General features: G+C 32.9%; 1 long non-coding RNA gene across 1 annotated transcript in view; it reads right to left on the reverse strand.

Moving 5' to 3' along the window:
• Window positions 1–1378: 1378 nt before the first annotated feature.
• Window positions 1379–20768, reverse strand: part of LOC146993167 (uncharacterized) — a 97115-nt gene continuing 77725 nt past the window's right edge. Inside the window, exon 3 of the long non-coding RNA XR_015038739.1 lies at window positions 1379–1862. This is a non-coding gene — a long non-coding RNA (uncharacterized LOC146993167). The remainder of the gene's footprint in view (window positions 1863–20768) is intronic.

A 20768-nucleotide genomic window follows, 5' to 3' on the forward strand; every position in this document is an offset into this window, starting at 1 on the left:
TTTTCAGGAAAAATTACAGGATAACAGATTTTGTTTCCCTGAAGACACAACACTTCGCTATTCCAGCTATGATACAGACTGCATACTGTCATAGAGAAATTCCTTTCTTAAACAGGGAATTCATATACTTTAATCTGTTCTTACACAAGTACTGTTTATGACTAATCCATGGTCCAGGAGTAAAATACTTTATAGTACACCCATCTAAATTTTTATTATTTCCGGTCATCTGTATAGACTGTTTACCTATCACGACTAAACTCCCAATCTGCATTCCAAATAACTCATACAATTCTTCAAGTCATATTTCGTAGTCTATCATTTTTAATACGGCAGGTACTTGCTGAGCGCAGACTTGTAAAGCGTGATTTTGCGTATAGCAGTACCTTAAAGGATCCCATTTTATTTGTCCACTGCTAGAATTTTATTCATACGTGGTGCAACATTCATCCATCAACACCGGAAAGAATTTATCTGCTACTTTAAACAATTTCCATCGACTGAAAATGAAGTCCGAAAAATCTTACAAATTTCAAAAGCCATCGATGCCGAAGAATTTTCACATATGGAAGACAGAGAAGTCAAACAATGAATCAGAAAATTACAAAAGAAGAATTGGGGTCTTATAAAACCCCTTGATAATAAAAGCGCTCATTATGAAGAAGAGCTTTTAACTGAAGATAAGATGAAGAAATTGTTAAATAACACAAAAAGCAATGTCTGATCTTCTAGCGAAGAATTACCCAATTAAAGAAAAAACATGTGCTCTTTACAGCAGCACGCATACAGTTGCATCAATCATTCTTATAAGCAAAAGACATCAGCTTTCTCAAAAAATATTTCTGTCATGCATTTGCCAAGAGAACGGAAAGAAGTCCAAAAGAAACTTTCAGAGTGCTTTGCAAAACAAAGTGGAAAGTTATTCTGCAGAATTTTACTTCGATAATAATAAAACATCTCTGATTTGATTTCAAAACGAAATTTTATTTGTGAAATCAATTTTAAATAGATCTTCGCAAATAGGTTCATAAAACTTCCCAATATGCCAAAATAATTCAAATTAAGGGAAAAATTTAATAAAGTATACTTAAAACAACTAATAAAAAGCACATTTTGAGCAGCCTTAACAGAAGACAATTTGGCCCCACTAACTTTCATTACGAGTACTCATTAAATTTTTATTTACATTTCTTTTTTGTTCAACATTTAACTTTCAATGGTTTTAAGAGAAACAGCACTTGATAGACAGACTCTAAATTCGGAAAAAACTGAAACAAAATTGGTTTATACACAGGCAGAGTAATTACACTGACCTGCTGCGAAGAGAAGACCCCGTTGGACAAGGAAAATATTAGGCCAGACAGAGAGGAAAATGCTTAGCCTCCTTCTCGTAATGCGAAAGGAGGCCACTTAGAAAAAATTACACTACAGCAGTAATTTTGAAACCACTAAGAAGCAACAGAACTCTAACAAATCTCAGACTTCTGATAATTATAGTGTGATTAACAGTTCAACCTCACTTCGAATATTACAATACAATATAAAGAAAGAACCAATTCAGACACTTCAATATGGAATTCAAAACCTAAGAAATTAATGCATAGACGCTACCCTAAACATTAAAACATAATGTGAAGCGTTCACGTAAAATAAATAAGTAGTAAAACTCCAATATAAAGCAACATGTGAAAAGGGACCTACAAATTATAACATTCAAGCATTTCTAGTGAAAATAAAGTTAATATAAAACAAGAATTACCAGCCACAGATGTCTTTTTGCTCTGCACTATTTCTCCGTTCTTTTTCATTCATGATATCATGTTCTGCAATCCAAGAGTGCACAAAAATGATGACAAATTACACTAGAAGAGGCCAAGAGGGGGGAAAAAAAGAATCATTAGATTTTAACTACTTTGGAATTAAAGAATATCTATACACAAAGAGAAATATCTAATATTGTTTCTTAATATATAAAACTTTGAAAGTAGCCTTCTTTGTTTTAAATTCCAGCAATGTGCTACATTGTTACAAAAATCATGATTGCAGTCGATAGAAAAGCAAATGATTTTCCTTATACGACAGAAGTACAGTAAGCGAAAGAGGTTTTTAATGTATGGGTACAACATGAACAATGAAAGAAAAAAAAATTATACAGTTATTACAGATACACAGAATAAAAGGGATAATGATCTTCGAGAAAAGTAAATAATTTTAGCACTGGTACAAAAATGGCACCGAAAGTCAATAAGCAGGTAATTTTAAATGACAAATAAACAAAATAAACTTTACTGTTATTTTTGAAGCAGGTGTTATATATAAAACTATCTTAATTCACACACAGAATTAGTGACATAACAGATCAAAAAAGAGTAAGAATCAAACTCGCAATATATTGACATTAAAAGAGCTATACATATATACTTTTATAGCTTTTTTTTTTTTTTTTTTTTTTTTAGAAAGGGCTCAAATACACCATTCTAAAAACAGATTTCGAAAAACATCTTGGAAAGAAAAGTCATAAACCATAAAATAAATATTTCATTCAGAATTTTAATGCAAAAACTGTTTCTAATTTTAAGTTCTTTACTTAGGTACACTCATCCATGAGAGAGGACAGCTTAGTCCAATGTACAAGAAATTATCCTGTAATATTACCACATCACTTTAATGAAATTATAGCAATATTTCACTCAGGGAAAGAACATATTGTCTAGCTGCCCAAGTTCGAGCCCAGCTTTAATACAGCAAGCCAAAACACATCAAATGCCATTGAATGGTATACCATTTTGAAATGTTGCAAAAAATTTAAATAAAATTTCGTGAATGAGCTATTGCAATTACCTATATATACTAAAATTTTGACCAAAAATTCAACAAAACTAAGATACTCTCTTTTTCTTTCGAAGGAATCAAAGTCATATACTAATGTAGGGATGCTCAACTTATTGTACTATAAAACCTAAACATAGGAATGAAATTTTGTCAGCTATGTGAGATGTCCAGTACCGAGAAATTCCGTAAATTGTAGAATAGAACGCACGTCTCAAAAGACACGAAAGGTAAAACACAATTCAAATACTTTACTTTTAGGCTTGAAGCAGGTGTTCTATATTAAACTGTCTTAACTCACATACAGAATTAGTAATATAATAGCTCAAAATATTGTAAGAACCAAACATGCATTATATCAACATTAAAAAAAAATCTACATATATTTATTAGTGTTACGAGGGTTTATTCTGAAATATTATAATGTCACTTTCAGTGAAATGATAGAAAATTTCACTCAGGGAAGGGACATTCTGTCTGGCTGCCTGGGTTCCATTCCAGCTTCTGTTACAAAAGTTTGATAGAAGAATTTTAAGAATCCGGAAACGAAACTCATCAAGAAATTATTGACCATAATTGGTTCTACGATTTAGTCGTTCTTACAGACATAATAACTAATATCTTAAACTTGAGCAGGGAAGAGAACTAAAGTGTTTGAATTTAAGGTTATTTTAAATTCATTTTAAATCAAAATTAATTTTGTAAAAATATTACACAAATATAAGGAATATACATTTTTACCACAATGCAATGTCGTTTTGCCACTTTGAAAATCTGGAGAACTAAAGCGTGAAATACAAGAAAACTGAAACAAACATTTGGAAAATCTCATCGAGCTTAAATTAGTTTCTAAATTAGATGTTTTGAGTGTATTTAAAATTAGGCCACTACTACATTCACTTCAAACCCATTACATAAGACTAGTATTCATAAAAAATGGTAAAAGATTGCAAATATGTTAACAATTCTACTGATCTAGAAATGGAAATAACTGATTTTCATCCCAATTAAGATCAAGAATATCACAAAAAGCAATTTGAATAGTCCTAGATCAGAAAAATCATGAACTGTTAAACTTTTAAAAAGATAAATTCCTGCTTTCGATCTACTTAAAAGTGTGAAAGAGGATTTTCAACAACAAACTTGTTAAAATCAATGTTCAGATAGAGAATAACAAACACACATCCGGACGACTGCATGGATTTAGCCATAACATAGTATGTACCCGAGGAAGAAAAAAAACTCACAGAAGAAATGCAAAACTAAATTTCACATTAAAATATGATTTCCCTGTATTTAATTTTCATCTTGCTGAATTTTTTTGTAAATAATATAAACAGTATACCTTTTCTTTAACATATTATACCACACATTTTTATACTTTGTGTAATGCACTTATAACTGAAATATTAAAAGTGCAATATATAATTGCAGCTAGCCAAAATTTTATAAACTTAAAATTGGCTCCCATTAAGTTAAAGTTGTTAATAACTGCACCAAGGGAAGGAATGCAATTTTATTTCTTTGTCTGTATTTGGTTTCATTTTCATATAGAAAGAGTTAAAAATAGGTTACCTAGGTAACAAAATTTAAACACACATTTTCAGGAAAAATTACAGAATAACAGATTTTGTTTCCCTGAAGACACAACACCTCGCTATTCCAGCTATGATACAGACTGCATACTGTCATACAGGAATTTCTTTCTTAAACAGGGAATTCATATACTTTAATCTGTTTTTACACAAGTACTGTTTATGACTAATCCATGGTCCAGGAATAAAATACTTTATAGTACACCCATCTAAATTTTTATTTCCGGTCATCTGTATAGACTCTTTACCTATCACGACTAAACTCCCAATCTGCATTCCACATAACTCATATGATTCTTCAAGTCATGTTTCGTAGTCTATCATTTTTAATACCGCCGGTACTTGCTGAGCGCAGAATTGTAAAGCGTGAAGTGCAATTACACTGACCTGTTGGAAAGAGAAGACCGCATTAGGGAAGGAAAATATTAGGCCAGACAGAGAGGAAAATGCTTAGCCTCCTCCTCGTAATTGTAATATTTAATAATTTGTAAATGGTAACACTTAATATTTAGTAACTTGTAATTAACAACACTTTGGATACAGATTTGAAAAATAGAACTATGCTGGTATTGCAGTTCTCTGTGATTATACATTCTAAGATTGTAAATAAATAGTTTCTAAAAGCTAAAAGTGTACCCTCATAATTTTATATGGTGTCAGGTGTGTTTTGCTTTCAAAATGGAAAGTTTAAAACCACCAGAGCCGATGGAAATCTAGCTTGGAGATGGCTGCAATCATTTGAAATATATGAAGTAGCTAGTGAATTACATAATAAAGAAGAGAAGGTAAGAGTTAATACTTTTCTTCATGTAATAGGAATTTGTGGTCTTGAAATATATAATACATTTCCTATAGAAGAGGGTAAAGAAATTAAATTAAGTGAAATTAAAACAAAATTTACGGAATATTGTATTCCTAAGAAAAATATTACATATGAAAGACATTTATTCTTTACTAGAAATCAAACCGCGTCAGAAACCATAGATGAATACGTAACTGACCTTCGAAATAAAGCTAGAACATGCGAGTTTGCACAATTAACGGATAGTTTAATAAAGGATAAAATTGTTTGTGGTATTAAATATGATATAGTGAGAGCAAGATTGTTACATGAAACAGAATTAACATTAGAAAAAGCTCTTGATATATGCAGATCTGCTGAAATAAGTGCACATCAAATGAAAATCATAAAAGATGAGGAAACTGCTGTAAACTTAGTGAAAAAGAAACTAAGTAAACATTATAAGAATACTTACAAAGAGGTAAATACCGATAAACAAAAGACAAAAATTTGTTCTAAATGTGGAACATCTCATGAGTATCGAATGTGTCCAGCATATGGAAAAATCTGTCATAAATGTAAAAAGGCAAATCATTTCGCGAGTCAGTGTAAAACCAATATAATAAAAAATGAAGCAGTCAAGGTAAACAAAAAAGATAGACAAATTAAATTAATAAATCATGACTCTGAGGAAGTGTTAGAATTTTATGTTGGCACATTAAACCTTAATTCAGATAACAAGGAAGAGAAATGGACTGTTGACGTTAATGTAAATAAAAGTAAACTAAATTTGCAGTTAGATACTGGAGCAATGTGCAATGTTATTTCTAAAACCAAAGTGAAATTGCTAAATGTTCCGATACAGAAGTCTGAAATTAAAAGATTAGTTACATTCTCTGGGAATAAAATGGATACTTTAGGAAAAGTAGTACTTAACTGCCAATATGGAAAAAATAATTATGTTGTGGAATTCCAAGTTATTGACAAAGAAGTACCTTCTATGTTAGGATTAAAATCATGTTTGCAACTAGGTTTGATTCAGAAAGTAATGTCTGTTTACACTGAAGACTTACTGGAGGAATACAAAGATGTATTTGAAGGCTTAGGTTGTTTGAATAGAGAATATAAAATCCAGTTAAAACAAGATGTAACACCAGTCATTCATCCTCCAAGAAAAATACCCATAGCTATACGTGATAAAGTTAAGAAAGAATTACAAAGAATGGAAAATTTAAATGTTATTGAGAAAGTAAGAGAACCAACTGAATGGGTAAATTCAATGGTCACAGTTGTCAAACCGAACAAAATAAGAATATGTTTAGATCCTAGAGATTTAAATAAAGCTATAAAACGAGAACATTATCCGATGTTAACCATTGACGAAGTTGTCACTAGAATGCCTAACGCAAAAATATTTCCTGTTTTAGATGCTAATAGTGCTTTTTGGCAAATCCAGCTTGACGAAGAAAGTAGTAATTTGTGTACATTCAATACACCTTTTGGCAGATACAAATTTAAAAGATTACCTTTTGGCATATGTTCAGCTCCAGAAATTTGCCAAAGAAAATTAAGCCAAATAATAGAAGGTCTAGAAGGCGTTGAATGTATTATACATGATATCTTAATATGGGGATCTAATGAAAAGGAACGTGAGCTACGACTTAAAAAAGTACTCCAGAGATCACGAGAAAATAATTTGAAGTTCAATAAGGCTAAATGTAAAATAAAAGTTAATTGTGTGAATTATATAGGGCACGAGTTAAGTGAAAATGGACTAAAACCTGATTTTTCTAAAGTGGAAGCAATTGTTAAAATGCCAGAACCTACAGATGTCCCTTCACTACAAAGATTTTTGGGAATGATTAATTATTTAGCCAAATTTATTCCTAACTTAAGTACTATTACTGCACCATTAAGACAGTTACTTGAGAAAAATGTCCTCTGCCACTGGACTGAAAAGCATCAAAAAGCTTTCGAAACACTTAAAGAATTGATTGCAAAAGCACCCGTATTAAAATTCTATGATGTTAATAAGGATGTAACTCTTTCAGTAGATGCAAGTTCTGAAGGATTAGGTGCTGTTTTACTACAAGAAAACCAACCAATTGCTTATGCTTCCAGAGCTCTAACAAAAAGTCAGAAAAATTATGCTCAGATAGAAAAAGAGCTTTTATCTATTACTTTTGGATGTTCTAAATTTCATCAATATATATATGGCAAACGTATTACAGTTGAAACTGATTATCGACCATTAGAAAGCATAACTAAGAAACCTCTTTTTAAAGCACCACAGCGATTGCAAAGAATGCTGTTAAATTTACAAAAATATGATCTAGATGTACGATACAAAAAGGGGAAAGACTTATTAATAGCAGACACTTTGAGTAGAGCAAATTTGAATACAACAGAAGATAATGATGAAGATACAGAAATTTGTACACTGATTCCAGCATCTGATGACAAAATTTATGCATTGAAGAAAGAAAGTGAATGTGATGCTACACTACAGTGCTTAAAGAAATATATTCTGAGAGGCTGGCCAGAAAGGAAACATCAGGTAGAACCTCAAGTCAAAGTATTTTGGGACTTTGTAAAGTATTTGGGATATATTTATTAATTGTAGATAGAGTTGACAATGGAAAATGACTTATTTTTCAAAGGAGGAAGGGTAATTATTCCTTTATCTATGTAAAAGGAAATGTTAAATTTAATTCATGAGGGTCATTTTGGTATAGAAAAATGTAAGAAAAGAGCTAGAGATGTTTTGTTTTGGCCACTTATCAACAAGCAGATAGAAGATAAAATTTCAAAATGTTCTATATGTAATGAATACCAGAACAAAAACATAAGAGAGCCTATGATACCACATGAAATTCCCAATTTACCTTAGTTGCGACAGATTTATTTGAGATTAACAAAGATGTATATTTATTAATTGTAGATTACTATTCCAACTTTTTTGAAATCTCCAAACTACCGGATACTCGAAGTCACACAGTGATCAGTTACATGAAATCTCATTTTGCAAGATACGGTATACCATTGATAGTGATATCTGATAATGGACCTCAGTTTGCAAGTAAAGAATTTTCAGAATTTGCAAAGAAATATCAATTTAAACATATAACAAGCAGTTCATACCATCAACAGTCGAACGGATTAGCAGAGCGTTCAGTACAAACGGCGAAGAAATTGTTAAAGAAAGCTCAAGCAGATCATGCTGATCCTTATTTAGTTTTGTTAGCTCATAGGAACACTCCAACAAATGAGATGCTAGGATCACCAGCTCAACGACTTATGAGTGGAACAAGAACAATTCTTCCTACATCTGAAGAATTACTTAAACCTCAAGTTGTGAGAAATGTAAAAGAAAAAATCAACCAAGAAAGAACTCAACAGAAGTCATATTATGATCGTCATACAAAAACATTACCATCACTAAATAAAGGAGATTGTGTTCGGATATATCACGATAATCGCTGGAAACCAGCAGTTGTAGAAGAAGTGCATAAGACGCCTAGATTATATATATTTAGATCAGGTGGATCAGTATTGAGAAGAAATAGAAAAGATATTAGAGAAAACAGTTCAGCTGTTGATGAGAATATCAGAGGAACAGAACAAGGAGTTAATACACAGAAAACAGATGTAAAAGGATATGATTCCAGATATTCTCAAGGGCAAAGTTTAGAAGATCAACTACCAAACTCTGCTAACTCAGAAACAAGGAACGGCGAGCTAAGAACTAGAAGTCGGAGACTGATTAGAAAGCCGGCCAGGTATTTGGACTGATTTTAGACTATTAAAACTTTTGAACTCTTTAAAAAAACGGAAGATGTAATATTTAATAATTTGTAAATGGTAACATTTAATATTTAGTAACTTGTAATTGGCAACACTTTGGATACCGATTTGAAAAATAGAACTATGCTGGTATTTCAGTTCTCTGTGATTATACATTCTAAGATTGTAAATAAGTAGTTTCTAAAAGCTAAAAGTGTACCCTCATAATTTTATAGTAATGCGAAAGGAGGCCACTAGGGAAAAATTACACTACACCAGTAATTTTGAAACCACTAAGAAGCAACAGAACTCTAACAAATCTCAGACTTCTGATAATTATAGTGTGATTAACAGTTCAACCTCACTACAAATATTACAATACAATATAAAGAAAGAACCAATTCAGACACTTCAATATGGAATTCAAAACCTAAGAAATTAATGCATAAATGCTACCCTAAACATTTAAACATAATGTGAAGCGTTCACGTAAAATAAATAAGTAGTAAAACTCCAATATAAAGCAACATGTGAAAAGTGACCTACAAATTATAACATTCAAGCATTTCTAGTGAAAAAAAAGTTAACATAAAACAAGAATTACCAGCCACAGATGTCTTTTTGCTCTGCACTATTTCTCCGTTCTTTTTCTTTCATGATATGTTCTGCAATCCAAGAGTGCACAAAAATGATGACAAATTACACTAGAAGAGGCCAAGAGGGAGAAAGAAGGAATCATTAGATTTTAACTACTTTGAAATTAAAGAATAATTATACACAAAGAGAAATATCTAATATTGTTTCTATATATATAGAACTTCAAAAGTAGCCTTCTTTGTTTTAAATTCCAGCAATGTGCTACATTGTTACTAAAATCATGACTGCAGTCGATAGAAAAGCAAATGATTTTCCTAATACTACGAAGTACAGTAAGCGAATGGTGTTTTTAATGTATGGGTACAACATGAACAATGAAAGAAAAACAAATTATACAGTTATTACGGATACACAGAATAAATGGGATAATGATCTTCAAGAAGAGTAAATAATTTCGGCGATGGTAGAAAGATGGCACCGAAAGACAATAAGCCGGTAATTTTAAATGACAAATAAACAAAATAAACTTTACTGTTATTTTTGAAGCAGGTGTTATATATTAAACTACCTTAATTCACACACACACAATTAGTGATATTTTGGAAAGTTATGTCACATAACTTAAAAGAAGTATTTCAATCAGAATTTTAACGTAAGAAACGTTTCTAATTTTAAGTTCTTTACCTAGGTACTCTCATGCATGAGAGGTGACAATTTAGCCCAATGTACGAGGGTTTATCCTGAAATATTACCAGGTTACTTTCAACGAAATGACAGCAATATTTCACCGAGGAAAAGAACATGCATAGCTGACTGGATTCCACCCCAACTTAAATACAGCAAGCCAAAACATATCTAATGCCGTTTTTCCAAGATGGAGTCGTCCGCTTTTTCCCAAAATGGCGTCCCAATTCAAAGAGAGGGAGAGGGGTAGGAGATTCTTTGGGCGTGGTGAGCGGTCATATCAAAGAATGTCTATGCAACAACAATACATTTTCTTTGGTCATATCAAGGAGGTTAGAATAGAAGGAGGGAAGGTTCAACTCAAAAGGTGAGGTTGGCGGCCATGTTCCTGTTATCGCTGTGACTTGTGCAAGGAAGTCTGTAATTGGAATATTTTTTTTTTCTTTTCTTTTTGAAGCATGTCATCTTGTCTTGTATATGGATGCACAAAAAGATTTTTGAAAAAGATTCCTGGGATTACTTTTCACGCGTAAGTATTGATTATCTTTTTTTTTATGTAATTTGATAACTATGGTAAAAAAATATCACAATGTCATGTTGTTGTTGTTTTTTCCAGATGTAAAAAAGGGACTTAATAATAATCAAAATATGCTAAATACATTTTAATGTCTCTGTTTATAGCTGGAATCTTTGTTCCTTAACACACAATGATGTATGCTAGGATTTAAACTGTATAATTTGAACGTTTTATGTAATTCGTTTGATAATTTTCATGAAAAATTAGACACCAATTGTTACTATTTTTATGGTTTTTAAAGGTATTAAATAAAGTAATGCTTTTCTTTATGTATTATTTATTATTCAATTTAAAATTTTTGAACTGTTAAGAATATAATTTGTGCATTTGATCAAGATAAACTAACTTTTCTGTTGTTAAAATGTTTCTGCATAAATTTACAAATTTGTGGGCAGTATAGCAATAAAAGTAAGTAAAATATTTACACAACTGAACATGTGTAAAGATGTATCCAAAAATATAGGTATATTTCTCTAATTTAGCTTAATTCAAGGCAATTTCTTTCAGATTTTTAAATATGAAACGCGCATAAACTGAAATCACTGAATTCACAAAAATCTGTTTTATTTTATTAATATTTATATTCTTGTTGTTATAAAATTGTCAGTTGTGAAAAGAGTTTAAAACTTTCATTTAAAAAAAAATGCAACCTGTGACTATTTTTTTAGATAATTATCTGCTATTAATTTCAGGTTAAATATATTTTAAATGATTCTTTGAAATTTTACAATACTGTGAATAAATCAGAAATATCACTTCTTAAAGGAAAAACTGGAAAGTACACCCAACAGGTTGCTAATAAAACCTAAACAAATTCTATTTTTAAAGGCTTTAATGTAATGCACATGCATTTAGATTTCGAACTATTTCTTAATGATTTTCTGTACGTACTAAATTACGGGTATTATCATCTTTATAAGATATCATATATAAAATATGTAAAATTTCATTATAAATTTTATATATATTTAGTGGAAAATACATGCACGGAACAGCTTCAAAACACGTACTTTTCACTGACGTAATGCAATGTTTTGAAGTTACAAACATGGACGCCGCTTGTTCGGTGAAGTTTCATTTCCCGATAGTGGAGGAAACTGCGAACCCTCCTCCTTATATTCTAACCTCCTTGGGTCATATCCCTTCTCCAAGGTGATGTCGTCCTCTTTTCTCAAAATGGCGTCCCAATTCAAAGAGAGATAGTGACCATTTTTTAGTCTTTTCCAAGATGGGGAAAGAAGAAAACCTAGGATGGAATAATACGAGAGAGATAGAGAGAAAAAACGCCATCTTGTCATTTTCTGATAGGGTACCGGTAATCGAATACTTTTGTGACCGCTTGTACAGGAAATTGAGGAACACGTGTTAAGAAGAAACGTTCGTTGACAAAACGTCAGATGCGCCGAGAATCTCAAATCCTTCCAGTGCCCTCAAACAGGTAAAGAATTTCCTGCGAAATGTGTCCTCTGTGGAGGAGGACATGCATCTTGCAGTAAGAAATGCCCCAAAAGACCAGGAAATATAGATATTGAAAAAATTAATGAAGAAACACCAAACAATTCCCCAAATATACAAAATCACCAGACTCACTCTACTCTCAGCCAATCACGTCATCAAGGATCAAGGAAGTTAATTTACGGAGTGCGCTAGCCTAGGCTATTAACTCCGCATCATCAGAGATAGAATAATTACATCAAAAGAGGGGTTCATCTAATAAGGGAAAATTTTGAAGCCGAATTATAAAAATAAAAGCTTTTCAGATAATGCCTTCCGCATGAGAAAAAAGGAAAACTCTTAGAAAGTCTTTAAATTAAATTTTGTGTTTAAAAAGGGCCAGGAATAAATTTTGAGAGAGGAGTCAACATTCAAAAAGTTTTGAAAAGAATAAAAAGGTGCAATACATTTCCTTGATTCTTGATATCAACAGCAAAATAAAATCCTTAGGACAATCCGGAGAGTTGGGCAAAAAGGGCTGGGGGCGAAACCCGTTGGGCGGGTTCTGGTAGCAGTTCAGTGTGATACACTGAAGCAGGAGAAGAAAATTATCGGTCGCTATTTAGTGCGACGTTAAAAGGTCCCCTTAGGGGGTCGAAACCAACCCGTTTAGCGGGTGGAAAAGAAGCTTTTAAGAAGCTATTGAGAAATTAAGTGCACTCGCGTGCGGCTGCGGAGATAAGTTGTCCCTTGTTAAAGAAACGTTAGAAGACTCTTCTTAAAGAGTTAAAGAACAGGGTTCCCCCGGTCAATGCCCTTACGCATTGTTAACGCGGGGGCGGTTGGGGTTTAGGAACGAGAGGAAAGCATCCACTTGGGCGTCTGTATTCCAATACCGACGCCGTTTAAAAGGTAGTTGAGCATAATCAGCTTGTAAGATTGCTCTGGGTCGCTTTTTAGAAGAAGTAGTCCTGTCAGTGATCAGCTGGGACGGAAAAGTTTCATTTTTGACCGCTATTCAATGCGGTTTTTAAAAGCCAAAAGGACGCTGTTAAGCGCCTAAGAAAGTTCCTTTTTAAAGGAAGAGAGAAGTTAAAGTTTAAAGAATCTTTTTGAGTTTTATTTCAGTTGATAGATTAAAGTATGTTAAATCAGTCCTATTTGACTGTGATGTTTCTTATTAAAGAAACGTTAAGGAGGTTCCTCGAGTTAATGCCGTGTGCATTAAAGAACTTTAGAGGCGGGGGGTTAAGGAACGAGAGGTAGTTATTCACGTGGCTATCAGTGTGCTCATATCTAGCCCGTTTAAATGGCACAGCTGAATATTCCCTGTTAAGAACCGCTCTGGGTCTTTTTCGGGAAGAAGCAACAGCAGGATCGTATACGGGTAGCATATGAAGCACAGGATTTGCAACACGTTGAATATTTTTGAAAAATTTTTCCGAAAGTCGCTGTATATAGTGATTAATGGGCATAATTTTGAGGTCGTTATGAATCTCTTCGTTCCGTACAAACCACGGAGCTTTTAGAATTTGCCGAAGCATTTTAGATTGAAAAATTTGGACGTTTTCTGTTAGTCAGTGCACATGGGCCCCATACGGGACACGCATACGTAAGAACCGGCCAAATCATTGATTTGTAGAGCAAGATTTTGTTATCAGTTGACAGGTCGCTATTACTAGCTAGAAGGGGGCGTAGGGCGGTTTTGACAGCTGTCGCACCCGGTATGATTTTGCGGATGTGAGGCTGCCAAGTTAATTTTGAGTCTAGTAAAACACCTAGATATTTGTAAGAAGAGACCCAGGGAATGGTTTCACCGAAGAGCATTAAGTTAGGTAAATTTGGGATGTTTCTTCGGATGAACATGGTGGCAGCACATTTTGCGACATTAATTTTGATTTTGTACAGACCGAGCCAGAGTTCTAAGGTCGAAAGATAACTCTGCAATTGTGAGATTACCTGGAGGGTGTTGGAGTGTTGAGAAATGATGGCTGTATCGTCTGTGTATAATGCAAGATCGATATTTGGGGCCTTGATATCGATCGATATTGTTTTCGATTATTTAAAAATATAGAGCAACTTCTTATGACGTCTGTCTTTTAAAAAGGTACAAAAAGGCAAAGTAGAACACTACTTTGTCACAAGTAATGTATAAAAAAACATTGTTTCAGTTTTGGATGTGGGTATTCAGTTGCATACTAATTTATGTGAAGCACAGGAAAAAAATAAGCATTCAATAACTTGGAAACAGTCATTATGGTATTTCTAGGCAAAGTTTGGCATGGTGAATTAATAATTTCAAAATGTTTTGTAGTGGATTTGTCATTCGGAAAGCACTTTGCAAGGTTGGAATGTGCTCAGAATATCATGGTATGCCTTGAATAATAAGAAGAAATGCTTACCAGCAAGGGTCAGAATTCATTAGAGCCAGGATTGTTGCCTATAGAGTGTGTGGATTATCGTTCTGTGATATCGCCCGTTCCACTAGTCGACATCCAACCACTGTTAAGCGAATATGGCATGTATGGAATGCTGAGGATTATACTGAACGGCATGCAGGATCTCATTGCCGTCCCATGATTAATACCCGAAAGGACAGGCATATTGTGAGGTCAGTCCTCCAAATTTACAACCACATCACAGACCAGAAAACGGGCATATTTGCAGCATGCCCAGTATCTGCTCGTACGGTGTGTCAACGTTTGCATCAGCATGGACTATCAGCACAGTGTCCATTACTTTAGCTTTCCTTAACAATGCAGCACAGAGAAAGATGGCTACTGTGGTGTGTCCAACAACAAAGCTGGATATAGGAGGGGTACAATGTTGTCTTTTCAGATGAGTCCCGTTTCTGTGTGCATTATTTTGATGGTCGTATAAGTGTCTAGAGGCTCCAAGGAGACCACACATCGCCTGGTTGCATTCAGTATCAGCATAGGAACCGTAATGTGATGGTATAGGCAGCCACTGAGCACATGGCACACACATCTTTAGTTCGGATCGATGGTAATTTGAATGCCAGATCGGTACATTTGTGACATCTTACATCCAGGGATTGTGCTCTATCTTTGAGGCCTGCCAAATGCAATCTTCCAACAGGATAATTCAAGACCACATGTTGCACATTGTGTTCTGACCTTCCTCAGTATGCAGTGCATTTGATTGCTGCCCTGGCCTGTACGGTCTCCAGATCTGTCACCCATTGAAAATACCTGCTCGTGGTTTGCTGAGGACTGGCCTAGCAACCCTCTCCATCTAATACGGTTGATGAAGTGTGGCATGGACTTGAAGCAGAATGGAATGAGATGCCGATTTCTGTCATTCAAATGAAATTCTACTCAGTGCCTAACTGGATGAGGGCCGTTTTTAGCTGCCAGGTGGAGCAGTTGTTTCGACTGATTTCGCACTCTTGTAAACCCCCAAGCTGCTTACAAATTTAATCATTTTATCTTCATGCCATACTATTTATGCACAACAAATAATTTTTTTATTTGCTTTCCTTCATGCTATAGCAATTTTAATGGCTATTAGTGTATTATTGATTAACAGTTATCTAAGAGACTTCAAGAGTAAGTACTTTACATAGTTTATAAAACTATTGCATATTTCTGTATAAAAAATTATTGATGCAGAATAGATAGCACCTAAAGACTTCATGAAGCCATCAATGGAGCTGACAACACATTCATATTAGATGATTTTCTTTTATACTTTTCCCAACCACCAGTAGATTGCAAATAAAAAACAAAGTGACTTACAATTACAACATAGCCAAACTGTCCTGAAGTAAACATTAACAATATATACAAAGCCAAAATAATTATATTCGCATAATATGTGTATGACACTTTGTTACTAATAAATATCAGAGTGTCTTGGATCAAATTAATATTTGAATATATATTAATTAGGGATATCTTTGAAGATATAATTAATAGCATCATTACAACAAGGTAAAGTATAGTAAAACCACCCACTACTAGACAGTTACAGGATTGCTATATATGTGTACAGTGGTTCTCTGCTTCGAAATCAGGAACTCTCTATTTAATGGGGTATATCTGATAATGTGAAATGTGCATTGCTGGAGGCTCGACTTACATTATCATCATGTTGGGAAAATATTTTGCATCATGACATAATTTATGTGCATGATAAGATACATAAAACTGTTTTGAGTGATATCAGCTGTAAATTTAGAAAGACACTTGGTACACTCCCGTATTAAAGTGGCTTTTCCATCTTGGTCTTAGGCATTGTTTAAGATTACATAAAGCAGTCAAGTTGATTCATGATGAATTACTAACTCTATCTCAGATTTTATTATACTTATGAAAGCTACAGATCGTGTTTATTAAAAAACATCAGAAATAATCATTGTCTTATTGATTAGCCATTTAGTCTCTCTCATACCATTTGCCATTGTGCATAATGATATAAAACTAATGCCTTAGTAGCATTGCTCAGTCAACATCATGATATTCATGAAATTTTCTAAGGGATAAATCAAACAAAAATGTAAGCAAAAGTCTTCTAAAAGATTATCTTCCCTAGAAAATACCAGCCAGATTTAAGACAAAAATACAGCATGTCTTCTGAGAAGAAAATAATTATTTACAAAATCATGTTTCCAACACTAATAAAGCACCTAATTATATATTAAAATTTCAAAAGATCTACACAATTGATATTCAACTAAGTCTCGTATATCTATTATTTGGCTTCATAAAGTAATATGTTGTCTAAAATGAAATAAAAACGATGGGTTTTCTTCCGGAGAGGATCCGTTGGCGGCGAAGCGTATTTACTCGCCAAGCTCGTCAACGGCTAATCGGCCATCATGAGTTTAGCGGTGTACAGTTACGTTACAAGATATTTAAAAAGGTTAACCGTAATACAAACCGTAAACTGAAAATCGTTAATAGCAATGAAAGGACTGCATATTATGTTCCCATAGATCCCATAACTCCACATTCTCTCTGTCTTGCAGTATGCCATTTCCTGTTTGTAATAAAAAACAGCCTGTTAACGAATTTCCGCGAAATGCTTTGATCGTAATTGACTGTTCATTAGCTATTTTGGTGATACATACATGTCTTCTCCATTTAAAACAGAACCAGATCATATTTGCAGATCACAGCAAATAATGAGTCTTTCATGGCAAAGTTATCAATTTGTTGAAAAATAACTTAGTGAAATTCATATCTTTCTTTAAATATGCTTTAAGAATATAAAATTAGAAAATATTCCTGTTTTTAACAGTGCAGTTTCTTGGGAAATTGTCAAAACACAAGAGAAACAAAAAGGCACTTTTACTACTTGTACCTTCATTACATAATTTCAAAATGCTATCCAAAGTATGAGTGAAAATAAATTCTCATCACATAAATGAAATAAACAATGTTTTCATTGAAATATAAACTATTGCAACTGTTTGACTAGGTAAAAAATAAAGTTTGTATAGGAATAAATTATATTCTGCTCTGACTTACTTATGCATGCATAAATAAGTGTGTGCTTATGTGTGCATGTGTCATAAAATAAAAACTAACATATCCACTATTTTTATTAACAATCATGCTAACCTCAGAAACAGTAAGGGCAGAATTTAACTTTTTTGCATGTAACTCTAACAAGCATACTATGATTCATTACTTTCCAACTGATGTTCTGTGACTGAATTCTGGTAGTTTGATTTAGGTCCTAATCTAAAAAAAGACAGCTAATTGCATGGGTGTTTTCACGGTGCTTCAATATGTTACAGGAATGCAAAGCCAAAAATCTCTTATAAAGTTCTCCTCAAAGGCACACCTTCTATTACGCAGATATTTTTTGCATGCTTTGACATAATTAAAACACACCAAACCAAACGGATACATGCCACCAGCAATTTTAAACTCAAAATATTCCCTAACTAACCCTCAAACCCTAACCTGATTTCGGTTATTGTTATTGGAGAGCTATGCTGAGTGATCAATGAATAAGAAAAAAATTTCATTGAAAAATCATGTAGGAATAGTTTTGTATAAATTATCATGTAAGTGTGATATTGCATATATTTATTATATGATTACTTAATTTTTTTGTTATTAATTATTTTTATTTTTTTCTTATTACGTGCTCCGCCCTTAGGCACTCCACGGAAAGGGAGGGATGCCCTGTAGAGGTCTTTTTAAGGGAAACTGGCTCATATCCATGTTACACATGGGGAAATCACGAAAATGCGCATGCAGCCAGCCCGTTCGCCGCGACTTGAACCCAGGATCGAACTACCAGTGTTCAGCAGCTTTTACCGCTCGGCCGCTGTTGGGCTCATTAATTATTATTAATAATATATTTAGGCACAGTATTTCTTTTAAATTCATCTTCTGATTTTAAATCTATTTTGAATTTTCAAATCATAATTTTATCAAATAAGTTACTGAAAATGTAGTCACAATCTCACTCAATCAAATCCGAAAGTTGAGTTCAAGGATGGACAAACTATGGCCAGTGAACAGCTACCTGTTTAAAGCTTCTATATAGATATATATTATTCTATTCAGCAAATTATCAAAATATATTTAGGATTTTACTATGCAATACATAATGTATATTGTAAATATATATTCATTTTTGTTTTGGCTATACAATGTATACTGTATTTGTATAAATAAAACGTAAAGGAATATCACGTGATTTGCGCATAACATGAGTTCACATAAATATCTGTTATCTCACTTCATCGACATGTATACTGTGCTCATCGACTTTGTTACATCATGAACACAGATAAGTATAACAAAATTTAGATCTCCCACTGAAAATTCCCCAGAAAGCGAGAATTACTGATAATGTAACGAAATGAAGAAAGGTAATCTTTTTTTTTTTTTTTTGAATGTGGAAATTTTAACTATTTTCAAGTGGTCTGTTTAAATTTCCATTGAACATTAAACCTGTGCTTGATGTAACCATGAGGCTTGGGAATAGTATTCAATCTTGTTGATGTACCCACAGGGAATTACGAGATTCACTTAAGCCCTTAAAATCTGAATACTTGCATGTGCTGTATTACACAAAACAAAAGTAAGATGGCTTAGTGCAAGATGTGTTTTCGAGAAAGTTTGGCAACTGATTAACGAATTTGTGCCATTCTTCAATGAGAAACATTGTTCTGAAAAGTGTGAAATTTTAAAATATATAGCATCAATTAATTTAGAAAGCAATCAGAGTCATATTTGCAAATTTTCACAGGGCTAGTAAGTGATTAGTCACAGGATTTAATTTATATTGATACAGCATGGTTTTCAACTTAGCATTTTTCACATTTCTTTGTCATATGAACAATTTAAATGTCAAAATGCAATAGTTATGAAGATAGCCTGAAAACGAAACCTGCATTTTGAGTCTGATTTTGAGTTTAAACACAGATTTCAATGCAATTCAAATGTAACTAGAAATTTTCAGCATGCCTTGCAATATAAACTATGAAGCCGTGAGACTACATTTGCAACTTGAAGTAATTTAGTTACAGTCTAACAATCACTTGAAGCAGTTGTTTCTCAGTGTTCCAAAATTACAGTTGTTCAAATCATTATATAACTACATATACATGGGAATAACAAAAAGTAGTAAAATTTATCACAGATCTGCACACGTTGGTTGACTCTTTTCTTTTGACGATATTCTTAGCATATGCTAAGAACATGATGCTGTTACAAAATGCTGGTTATCAAAATTAATCTCCAAAATAGATAACTTATTTATTTTGATAATTTCAAAATATTTTTCTATTCAACTACATAGAGATAATCAAATGAAGAAAATTCCCAAAGCCTGTGGAAACTATCCAACATTACAAAAAAAATCATAAAACAACAATCTCCTATTCAACTTATATAAACAAAGTAATTGTTCAACTTTACACAATCCTAAACTTTAGTCTTTTAACTGAAGACTAACTTTATATCTCTGGTCAGTGCAAAGTTATGTAAATGCGTATATTACAAATATTTTCAATAACACATTAAAAACACTTAAAAATAAATAGCAATGTCTCCGTAAAATAATGAAACAAACATGAATGCCTAAGTGAAGACTAGATGTCATGCCACAGTCATTTGAAATAAATTGTATTGACACACATTTCACTTTGGAAAGAAGAAAGTCCATCTCTAAAAAGATGTTTGGAAACTTATAAGAAATTATCAGCAAATTTACCTTAAAATGGACGTAAATCAATGCTATATACATTACTGCATTTTAGAATATCCAAAATGAGAATGAAAAAAGCAATATTTTCATTGATTTTTAGGAAATAGCATATGCTGTTGACAAATTCATATGTAAACTAGGATAATTCTAGTTCCAGGATATCACTGAAATTATTTCTCCTTAAAACAGATGTGGGAAAAAACCAGCACTTGCAGCATTCTAGACCTTTCATCAGGCCTGATGAAATTAAATGCAGCAACAAATTCTTCTGAATGATGCATTCAGGTGTATGAGA

The sequence above is a fragment of the Stegodyphus dumicola genome, chromosome X1 (genome assembly GCF_044657685.1).
Source record: "Stegodyphus dumicola isolate Sdum_Otavi_A_Nest chromosome X1, ASM4465768v1".
NCBI lineage: Eukaryota > Metazoa > Arthropoda > Arachnida > Araneae > Eresidae > Stegodyphus > Stegodyphus dumicola.